Here is an 11,030-nt window from a genome sequence, read left to right as displayed (position 1 = left end):
TTTGCTCTAACTATTGGGTAATCACCATTATTAAGTAATGATATATTTTCCCAGACAGTCTTCCTATTTTCAGTCACTCCTCCAGAAAAAAAAAAAAAAAAACCGATTTGCAGCTTTTTATACTAAATATTTACAGTCTTAAAATTGCTTTAACATTTTTATATTTATGTTAAACAATTTAAAACATAGGGAAGAACATGATTCAGAAGCTACAATTAAATCAACCTTCAAATCATCCTCTAGCCAGATTGAGCAAATGTAGACACTGACAGCTGCAAGCTTGCATCTGAATGTAGCTTGTCCACACTCTGTTTTTATATAACATCCAGTAAATCACTCATAGGAGAGTATGATTTTCTCTGGCAGTAAATTATCCAAGTGTTATTTTGACCTTATTATAACTTTGCCGAATTTTCAATCTTCATACAGAAGTCATATTAATATTCTAGTGCTGTACATTCTCTCTCTGTATGCACTTCTAATCTCCTGGTTGGACCAAGTCAGATTTCATTACAACATCCATGTCGGGTGGGGAGTGTCTAAACTGTTCATTTTTACTGCGATTGCATTATCTGGAAGAAGCTTCATATAACCAAGTCCTCAATTGCAGATCAGAAGTTCTTGCATTAATTGGAGTTTTGTTTTGTTTTTGTTCTTATTTCTTTGGTTAGACTCATAGAATGGGATTTAACCTTCATTATTAATGTCATGATTTGGGCTGAAAGAATAGTATACTTAAGAAGGTGAATATGGAGGCAACAAAGATGTTTTAAATAACTAAAAAAAAAAAAAAGTCTCTTGTTTTTTCCCAAATGAGAATAACTGCAGTAATTTACATGCTTTCAACTAATGTACAATACTGCAGTGGTTATTATTATGCAGCTTATCAAGCATGTGTAATTAGCTAAGTGACTTTCGCCTCCTATCACAAAGATGTTGATTCACAAAGTCATAAATAAAGATGCTATTGAAGAATGCATAAATAGAGCATAATACATAAAAATGTGTACAATCAAAAAAATGATAAGGACATCAAAAGGTAAGGTAGTGAGAAAATGACCTTCTCATACAACTTCAGAAGAAAACGGATTTGTTAAAAAATTATTTTTCATTGTCCTTTAGATTGTTGGTTCCATCTGCTTTATGAGACAGTTGGCAAAGAAGTATGTAGGCTGTGCTATTTACTTTGGCAAACTTTGAATTAATTTATAATTAGCCTGAGGACAAGATCTATAGATACCTACATCAGTCTGTGTGGTTTTTAGTCCACATCTATAGTGTTTTTATATAAAGAATTATTAAAAATTGGTTTACTTTGATATTTGTTATATTATTAATAAATAAGTTGTGCCTACTTATTTGCTACTTGTATATTATTCTAGAATCTAAATAACAAAAATTTTTAATGTAATTTTTTATAGATAATAGTTTTTTTAAAAAAGAAAATAAATTTTAGAGCTAGTCTTTTACATAGAGAGGTTGAATTTTTTTCCCCAAACTTTCACTTTTTTTTTTCCTTTTTTATCATGAAGTGTCTATTTTGGTCACGTCCAGAAATCATGTTTTCCTGGTTCAAAAATATTAATCATTTCATGTGTATGCATATACTAATATATGTATTGCAAATAGACTGTGAGTTCTTCAACAAAATTCTGGAAGTTCATAAAGGATGATTTAGGAAGTATAGGAGTAGTTGTGTTGCATTTTATCTAGATACCAATAAAATTCTGACTTATTATTCATCTCTTTTTTTTTAATTGTGTGTGGTCATCTGCAGAGGCAGATGGACTCCAACCCTTGTGTCAATCTGTGTATGCTGTATTCATTCAAAAATATTCCTTAGTTGCCTATTATAGGCACTGTCAGTAATGAATGAAACAAAGTTCTCTCTTCCTATAGAATTTACATTTAAGTAAGTTTACAAAGAACAAAGCATTTTCTACACTTTAATCTATATGAGAGGAAGAAATCTTCTTTCTCTAAGAGATGCCTTGCTGTGATTTTTAAATAAAGTCTTTATAAGATTTTTTTCCTGTGCAAGTGAAGAAAAAACCATATTTTTACCAATCAGCTTCCTCTCATTTACAACAGGTCCCAGTTGTACCCTTTAATCCATCTTTTTAAATTTCCCATGATAGTTTTAGCCATATGTTAATTACTCTCTAGATATTTCTTCAGGGTTTTATCCTTGCAAAATTGAAAGAAAGGATTAATGCTTAAAATGAGATGACTGCCAACACTTGGCCACATGGGCAGACGATATGTGATATAAATTGGAATTTGGACATAGAGGACTGACAATTTATCACCAAAACTTTATGAAGAAAGTATATGACTGTGCTTACTATAGAAATATGAAAGTAGGTTCTATGATTACTTTTATTTTTTATTTTTTCACTGATTCCAAATATGTGGATATTCACCCTTACTATCGCCTATTTGACCACTTTCTTTTTTTTTTTTTCATTTATTTTTATTAGTTGGAGGCTAATTTGTGATTACTTTTAAATAGTACACGTGTTTTCTCTCTGTCCAAAGATCCCGGCATAGTCCTTTTGACTGCAATCAGGAGTAGCTTTAATTTGCTTATGTTTCATTTTTGCTTTCTCTAGTTTGCTCTCTTGTGAGAGTTGCCAAAAAACAGGAATGTGGTCAAATATTAGGTAGTAAACATGAGAAGGAAGAACAAGGGACCCAGAGAATCCACTGGAAACCAATTGGCTTACGGATACCCTAGAGATGTTTAGCTTTGTATTCTCCAGTACTTTGTTATTTGTACAGCTCTTGTGAGGTGAATGCAGAATTGGTTTTCACTTTTGCACAATTTTTTTTAGCCCAGTTTTATTGTATAGAAAGCTAGAATCTCTGTATATGGCTCTGGTACAGTTCTTGACTCCTTGAGAATTTTATTCCTGATTTTCATAAATATTTTACTTTTGCATACTCTGTTCAGTAGTCTTTGCCTGAGATACTATTGAATTCATTCAAGAGCCTTTTCCATAAAGTTAGGGTTTAGTTAGTGGTTTATTGAATATAGAAACTGGTGTTTTCCTAATGATATATGTATTTTAAATGACTATTATTGCTGTTAGTGTGTTCAGGATTTTAAAGAGGAATTATATTCCAGAATGTTCTTTCTTCATGCTTGTGCAATTTGATCTAATTTATTTATTCACTTAACAAATATTTATTGAGTCCTTACTCTGTGCTGGTTAGATTACCACTCTAAGCCCCCAAAATACATCAATAAAATATAAAAATCAAAAACATCTTTATCCTCTTGGAGCTTATATCTTAGTGTATGGGACACACTGTAGATGATAAATGGAATAAATGACTAAATTTAAAGGGTTTAAAAAGATGAGATATTAACAGAGTATGGAGGCTTAAGTGTCTTGTGGAACATGAAAATAATAGTATTGTCCTCTTTGGGGCAAAGACCTGAAGGAAATGAAATAAGTATCTGAGGAAAGAACACAGCAAAGAGCAAGTACAAAGGCATTAAGATTAGATTCTGCCTCCTGTATTTAAGGAACAACTGGGAGTATGGTAAATCTGGAAAGAGTATAGAGAGAGAGCAGCAATGATATTCAGAATGATCTGACTTTACATTAAAGAGGTCATTCTGGCTGACATATTAAGAGTAGATTGTAGAAGAGTGTGGAGAAACTGGGAGAGCAAATAAGAGGCTGTTGTAGTTTGAATCAGACATTAGTCTGATCTAGGCACAGACCAAACAAGTAACAATAGAAGTGGAAGTCTTAATACATTACAGTCATATTTCTTAATCGTTTGGTTATGGATTGTGAAAGAAAGTGAACAATCAGAAAAGATTCCTGGAGTGTGATCTGAATACCAAGAAGAATAGATTTGCCATCAATTAAGATGGAAAAAAAGCAATATAGAATAGTTTTTTGGGGGGGCACAATAGAAGGATGATGTTTACTTTTGAACATGTTCAATTTGAGGTGACTCTTAGACATCATGTATAGATTTCAAGGGGCCAGTTTGACATTCAGTAGAAAGATATATATGGAGATACAAATTTGGGAATCTTATACTCTGGCCACCTGATATGAAGAACTAACTCATTGGAAAAGACCTTGATGCTGGGAAAGATTTAAGGCGGGAGGAGAAGGGGACAACAGAGGATGAGATGGTTGGATGGCATCACTAAGGTGATGGACTTGAGTTTGAGCAAGCTCTGTGAGTTGATGATGGACAGGGAAACCTAGCATGCTGCAGTCCATGGAGTCGCAAAGAGTCAGACACGACTGACTGCACTAAACTGAATTGTGATATAAAAGGTAAAATTTTAAAGTTGTGAGACTGAGAATAAAAGGAATTGAATGAAAATAGACAAAAGCAAATGATACCAAAGATTCATCCATGGGCCATTCCAACATGAAGAGGTCTGGAAGAAGAGAAGCAAAGACTATGGAGACTAACAAAGTATTACATGTGAGATGAGAAGATGAGAAGTAAACCAAGATATTTTTGTCGTCCTAGAAGCTCCGTAAAGAAAATGCATCAAAATAGACAAGAGTGATTAATGCTACCAAATCAGCTTTTGTGAGGTTATGTGGATCTGACAGACTGGAGAGGGTCAAAGAGAGAATGGGTGAAGATCTGAAATCACTAACCATAAATAATAATTTTAAGAAGTTTTGCTGTAAAAACGAGCAGAAAAATGGGTGTATTAGGGACCATAGAGGTTGTTTTGTTGTGGTAGGTTAAGATGGAAGAAATAGAGAAATATTTGTGTATAGTTGGAAGGGAACAATTAAAAATATAGGAGAAAGATGATAGACTTCTAGAATAATATCTTTAGAAAAAGATGGGTTCCAGTACACAGTTGGAGGTTTTGGATTAAAAAAAACATACGTAGATAATTTAAATTAGCATGTAGCTAGGTGGAGTCCATGAGTATGAGTACATGGGCAGAAATCATGGTATGATTCTATTTTTATTGATCGTATTTTAATTATTGAACGCATAACATTAAGGCAAGTGGAGATAGAATTAACATTGTTGAGCTATTTATATGTTCTAGACATTAGCCTTATTAGTTAATCCTATGAGATTCTTATTCCCACTTTATAAATGCAGAAATGGAGGACCAAGAAAGTTAAGTATCCTGCCCAAAGATATATAATCTGTTATCTGGCCAGCTGTATTTCCTTTAAGGAGGTAAGTTTAGAACAGAGGGAATCAAACAAAACCTTACAACAGCAGCAACAACAATCCCATTTATCTGGGATCAAATGGAAAATGAAATTAATGGCCAGTTTGGTGTTGGATAAATCACTGCATATTGGAATAAGTACAGCATCTGGATTGTTGGGGACTTGGAGATGAATGTGAAACAAGATTAAACCAGAGATATGGCTTCATATTTGAATTAAACCTTGGACACTTGTGCTTAAGACTTCTGAAAGCTAAACACTTTAAGCTGAAACTCTGAAATGAAGTAGATCTAAAAGGATTATAAAGTTTTAAAAGAACAGCATCAGTTGTCCCATTGTTTTCTGATAGGCAGAGAATCTACTGAAGCCGATGATTAAAAGACTATTACAGTTGACCAATTCAGTTTTTCTGGAGAATAAATACCTTTTTTTTCTTGTAGAAAATTGGATTGAAATTGAAAACATATGATATGCCACCAGCAAAAAGAGCTATGCCAGGAAATAAACCCTCTGTAGAAAAGGCTTCCCTTTCTCTTACCCAGTATAATAATACATGTTTTAATATATTGATTTCACAAATAGAACATACTACTAGCTTCGTAATTATGATATAATCTTTGCTTTAATTTTACTTTCCATTACAGATTTTGTTGATATCTTTTCACCTTTCATGTTTCTCCTCCTCTTCTTTTTCCTTCCATGGTGGTATTGGGTTGGTGAAAACATTTGTTTGGGTTTTTCTGCACAATTTTATGGGTAAACCTCAATGAACTTTTTGGCCAACACAGTAGGTGCTCAGTAGTTTAGGAAATGATCAGCTTCAGAAATCACACCAGTCATATATTTCTTAGTAACAATCACATAATCTCCTTCTGGATTTGATAATTTTAAATTCTGGACTAGATGTGGAAGCATAATTTCACAGAGTCTTTTGTAAGTGGACAGGGTACTTTATGTAACACTTCCTATGTTAGATTCCTAGGGCTACTGTAACAAATTGCCATAAACTGTGTGGCTTTAAAAAACTGAGATTATTCTCTCACTGTTATGGAGTTGAGAAGTCCAAAATCAAGGAGTTGGCAGGCTTGGTTACTTCTAGAAGCTCTGGGAATGAATCTTCCTGCTCCTCTCTCAGCTTCTGTTGGTGGCCTAAAGTCATAGGTATTCTTGGGCTTGCGGTTGTATTGCTCCAGTCTCTACTTCTGTTGTTATGTGGTCTTCTCTGGGTGTCTCCCAGTGTCTCTGTGTTTTCACATGGTCTTCTCATAAGGACACCAATCATAAGATTTATGACCCATCCCAATCCAGTGTGACTTCATCCTAATTACACTTTCTAAACCGTATTTCCAGATAAGGTCATTTCTTTGCTAGGGTTGCTGTAACAAAACACCACACACTGCATGATTTACAGAGCAGAAAATTTTGGTCTAACAGTTTTAAAGCCTGGAAATCTAAGATCAAGACATTGGCATGGTTGGTTCTTTCTGAGGGCCGTGTGGGAGATGCTGTTCTGGGTCTCTTCCCCCGGCTTGTAGATGACTGTCTTCTCCCTGTATTTTCACATGGCATTCTCCCTTTCTCTACTGAGGCCTGGTTGACATGCAACATTATATTAGTTTCAGGTGCACATCATTATGATTTGATATTTGTATTTACTGGAAAATAATCAACACAATAAGTCTAGTTAGCAGCCATCCCCATACATAGTTACAAGCATTTTTTTTCTTATGATGAGAAGTTTTAAGATTTACTCTTAGCAACTTTCAAACATATAATACAATATTATCATCTATAGTCACCTTGCCAAACCTCACATCCCAGTGACTTATTTTGTAACTGGAAGCTTGTACCTTTGACCCTCACCTTCACCCATTTCACCAAGGCCTCACCCCAGCCTCTGTTCTACCTGTAACCTTACTTTTTATTCTTTTGCCTGTTTTATTTTTTAATTCCACTTTTATAAGTGAGTGTCTTTCACTGACTTACTTCCCTTAGCATAATGCCCATCCCTGTTGTCTCAAATGGCAAGGGTTCATTTTCTGTGGCTTAATAGTATTCTGTTATCGATTTATCTATCAGTGGATATATAGGATGTCTCCATATCTTGGCTGTTGTAAGTGATGCTGTAATGAACATGTGGGTACATCTTTTTGAATTAATGTTTTTGTCTTCTTCCGATAAATGCCCAGAAGAAGAATTGCTAAATCATAAGGTAGTTCTATTTTTATCTTTTTTTTTTTTGAGGATCCTCCACATTGTTTTCCATGGTGGCTGCACCAGGTGACATTCTCACCAACAGAGGGCAAGAGTTCCGTTTTCCCAATATCCTTGCCAACAATTTCTATTAGTTGTCTTTTTGGTCATAGCCATTCTAATAGATAAGAGGTGATGTTTTATTGTAGTTTTAATTTGCATTTCTGTGATAATTAGTGATGTTGAACATCTTGTACACTTTTTGGTTATCTGTATGTCTTCAGAGAAATATCTATTCAGATCCTCTACCTGTTTTTTAATTGGATTTTGGGGTGTGTTTTGTTACTGAATTATTAAATTACCCCTTTTTATGAAGATACTAATCATATTGTGTTAGCACCCATCCTAATGACCTCCTCTTAAGTAATTATATCTGTAAGACCCTATTTCTAAATAAGGTCAGGTTCTGAGGTATTTAGCGTTAGGACTTCAGCACATGAATTTTGCAGTAACAGAGGACGTGGATTCTTTAAGTATACCATGAGCTTTTCCATTTTTTTCACTCACACTGAATCCCAGAAAGATCTCAAAGTGGTATGATAATTATACCCATTCTGTAGTTGAAAAATTATGGCTTGTTGGGGTTAAATAACTCACTCAAGATCACGTGGCTGCTAGTTAGGCATGCTGACACTCCTTTTCAAATAAAAACTCAAATTTAACTTGATATCCCGTCTCTTCAGTCAAATTTAATTTGTCATCCAGATTCTCTCTTCTCTACTTAGAAGTTTCTTTAATTTGTGTTTAAGTAGTTTTCTATCAAGATTGCATACTACACATTAATTTAGATACTTTTTAAGTGTTTAAGTGTTTGACTTTGTGTAGACAAAATGATTCAGATTTAAAAAAGAAAAATTCCTTGAATTTTAAGCATATTATCCAGATGGTTGCTTACATGCAAACACAGTTTTAGTTAAGATTAAGATCTTACAAACTAAAGCTCCGGTAGCATTGATTTTCAATACTGTTTCATTTATCATATTTAGGAAATTGGACCAAGTTCTTTTTAAAATAATTTTTAATTAAAGAGCTATTTCTTTGTTTACTTTAATCCTATGCATCTGATATCTATGTAATGATAGCATTAGAGCAATTTAATTATAGCCCATAAGTTTCATTGACACATGTGAAATTTTTTATAAAAATCAGTTATAAACAATGGCAAAAAGTGATACAAAAGCATCTTTCCTTTCTTCTTTTTGGCTCACATTCTGTTTTCCCAAAAAGCTTCAGGGCTCCTCTTCTAGAATCTTCTTTCCAGCTTCTCCAAGTGAAAGGAGAAAGAGAGGACAGAGGGATAAGTGTGTATAGCACAGTAATGACACAGGACAGATATAACCCTCTCTAGTTGGTATGAAGCAACTGTAAGTATTGCTGCTGCTAGGAAAAGAAGAGGGAGCCCTAGGTAAACTTATTAATAATATTTATACTCCTGATTTGGATTCCTAGGTCTCTCAGGTATAGACATGTCCCCAGTGAAGGGGGTCTGTGGAAAGAGGAATGCCTCTAGCTAGTGATCACTCTGCATTCCTGCTGAGTTCCCACTCAGCATCCTCTTCAAGCTCAGCATCCTTTCAGGTAGTGACCAGGTCAGGCCTCAGTTTGCAGCTCTAAGTTTTAACCAGAGAGAATTGATAGGTCCTTTTGGTGCAGTAATTTATAAGCTAGGCAGTTCCTGAGGATTCTGAGCTGCCTCTGAGCAAGGCAGCCAACTAGCCTGCCAGCACCTCTCTTGACCCACACCCAAGTCCCCGCCATCACATACTGCCATGCCCCTTCACATTCATGGCATCAGCACAGTTTGACTTTCATTCCTTCCACATATAGGGCGAGACTACCTACAGTTCCAAGGTTTCTTTAAAAAGGAGGGAGGGATTCTGTTGCTTAAAAAATTGTGGAAGTCATTTATTTAGGTAATTAATTTCGATGAGAATTGAAATATTTGTAAATTTGGATTCAGAAGAGGAATTTTTTCTGTAATGACCATTGAGAATATTTTGTATTCCAACTCACTCCAAAAGAGCAAGGATGATATTGTTTTTTCATGTTTTTAATTTATGAAGATCTTTGGTCATCTGTGCTGTCTAGCAAAGGCTTTTTGAGGGAAACACACATACACACATATGCATATATATGTACACACATGTAAAACCTTGTAGAATATTTCCTGAGGCCTCAGATTGTCATGGAATCTTTGACTATCAAAACAGTGGTTTTCCCTATCTATCTATCTATGTATCTATCTGTCTCTATATATTAATTTATTATCTCTTTGGTGTTGATCCTGCTTTCCTCCATTTTGTTGTACATCCAGAAGACCCTGCATCAGATTTCCTGCGTGGCTGTCCCCTCTCTCTCTGTCTGAGCCCACCGTGGACAAAGCACTCATGTCCAGAACTCAGCTGGAGGCTCAGTATGACAGGACATATCCTTTGCCCTCAGGGAGCTTAAACGGCCATGGCAGCTGGCAAGTAATAAGAAACAGGACATTTTTGTTAGTCACCATGTCAATATGATCAAGTAAATATAAGCCTGATCTTTACAGACATCTCAAAACCAAATCAGGGAACGGTTGTTTCTGGTGAGAAAAAATAAAAAAGGTAACGATGCTGATATTTGGCACTGTGTTCCCTATGATAAAGCATTTAATTAAATCTTTAAATATGTATGGAACACAAAATATGCACATCAGAATAAAACACATCAGGCATAACCAACACTGTAATTATATCAGCCCTGTTGCCTGAGCCCACCTTTGTTGCTCTGCCAACAAGCAGTGGTTTAGAACTTTCTGTCCATCTGTTAAAATAAATAAATAAATAAACAGCCTATGCTGTGCCTATACAAACCTCTAAAGCTTGGGAATGCTTTGGCTACTGATGCACCAGCTGCTGAGTTTCTGGGCTGCAGGCTGTCTCTCCTGGAGGTAAATTAGCAGCTGCTGCTCTGTGGGTCTTCCCACACAAAGATTCCATGACAATCTCATAGGCCTGGGAGATAACAAACTCGCATGCCTGTGTGCTCAGTTGTGTCCGAATCTTTGTGACCCCATGGACTGCAGCCCTCCAGGCTCCTCTCTCCATGGAATTTTCCAGGCAAGAGTACTGGAGTGGGTTGCCATTTCCTATTCCGGGGGATCTTCCCCACCCAGGGATCGAACCCGTGTTTCCTACACCTCCTGCATTGGCAGGTGGATTCTTTACCTGCTAAGCCATCTGGGATGAGAGGGGCATTTAAGAACTGTCCTCAAAGCATTTCCTATCTTGTGGGGGTAGCAAATACAGAAAGAGAAAGCGGGGTAGTAAGCACCCTGAGGAAGGGAAGCAAGAAGCATTATGGGAACACCTAGGAGAGGTGTCCATGGTTTAGAGATGTCTTGTGATAGAAAGTTATCCTTGATGTGAGCACCCAGGTAAGACTATGGGTGTTCCTGCATGCCTTCGAAGGTGACTGTGGTCTATGGGACCATTTTGCTGAGGAATTCCGATTTAAAATATTTCAGCATGCTTATTTCAAATGTTTGTTTACTTGTTTATTTGTGGATGTGGATATGTAAGTATAAGTATCTGAATCTCCACCTTCTTTGCCCTA

General features: G+C 35.7%; 1 protein-coding gene across 5 annotated transcripts in view; it reads left to right on the top strand.

Moving 5' to 3' along the window:
• Nucleotides 1–11,030, top strand: part of NLGN1 (neuroligin 1) — an 884,133-nt gene that overhangs the window by 181,026 nt on the left and 692,077 nt on the right. The window lies entirely within an intron of this gene.

This window comes from Muntiacus reevesi, chromosome 8, assembly GCF_963930625.1.
Source record: "Muntiacus reevesi chromosome 8, mMunRee1.1, whole genome shotgun sequence".
NCBI lineage: Eukaryota > Metazoa > Chordata > Mammalia > Artiodactyla > Cervidae > Muntiacus > Muntiacus reevesi.
The sequence above is the reverse complement of the archived record's forward strand: the minus strand, read 5'-3'. Positions and strand labels throughout refer to the sequence as shown.